This window comes from Pterocles gutturalis, unplaced genomic scaffold (assembly GCF_000699245.1).
Source record: "Pterocles gutturalis isolate BGI_N339 unplaced genomic scaffold, ASM69924v1 scaffold19948, whole genome shotgun sequence".
Lineage (NCBI taxonomy): Eukaryota > Metazoa > Chordata > Aves > Pterocliformes > Pteroclidae > Pterocles > Pterocles gutturalis.
This window is the reverse complement of record NW_010120936.1, coordinates 11,438-12,098: the sequence shown is the minus strand read 5'-3', so window position 1 is coordinate 12,098 and position 661 is coordinate 11,438.

Here is a 661-nt window from a genome sequence, read left to right as displayed (position 1 = left end):
GAGACCAAAAATGCCCAGTTTTGCTCACAGTCCCCGGCTGAGATGCTCTCCTGAGCCCCTGCTTTTCTACAGCCTGCAGCCTCGCGTTTGCTTTGCAAGCTGCATGTTTCGTCAACATGCTCCGATTCATTTTGGAAGGGATATTTTGGCAGCCTGCATTTCCACCCCCTGCACTGCAGACTCCCCAGACACCCCCTCCATCGCGTCCGTGGCCGCCCAGGTCTGTCCCTCCCGCAGGGGCTGCTTGCTCCCAAATCAGGGACACGCGATGGAGGGTTAGCAGGATCTGATTTTCCTTGCAGGGTAAATCAGACACACAGCGTGGGCAAAGGCACCTTCTGCCCTGTTTTTTTTTCACTGCCAGCCCCCCAGCACTGCCCCACAGCCCCGGACTCCGCTCACCCCAGGGTGCAGGGTCCCGAGGGCTTTCCCTGGACAAGCTGCCCCAGATGACACAAAAAACCTGGGAACAAAACGACCAGCAACAGCCCTTTGCCTCCACGTGTTAAGGCATTGAAAAGCCCCATTTGCAGCCCCCAGCGTATCAATGCTTCGGGATGGAAAGGCAGAGAAGAAACGCAAAGCAGCGCGGATCCGAAATTAGGTTCTGCACGTGGAGCTGGAGGCGTGGGGGGGTACAAGGCTGGGAGCAGGAGGGGAC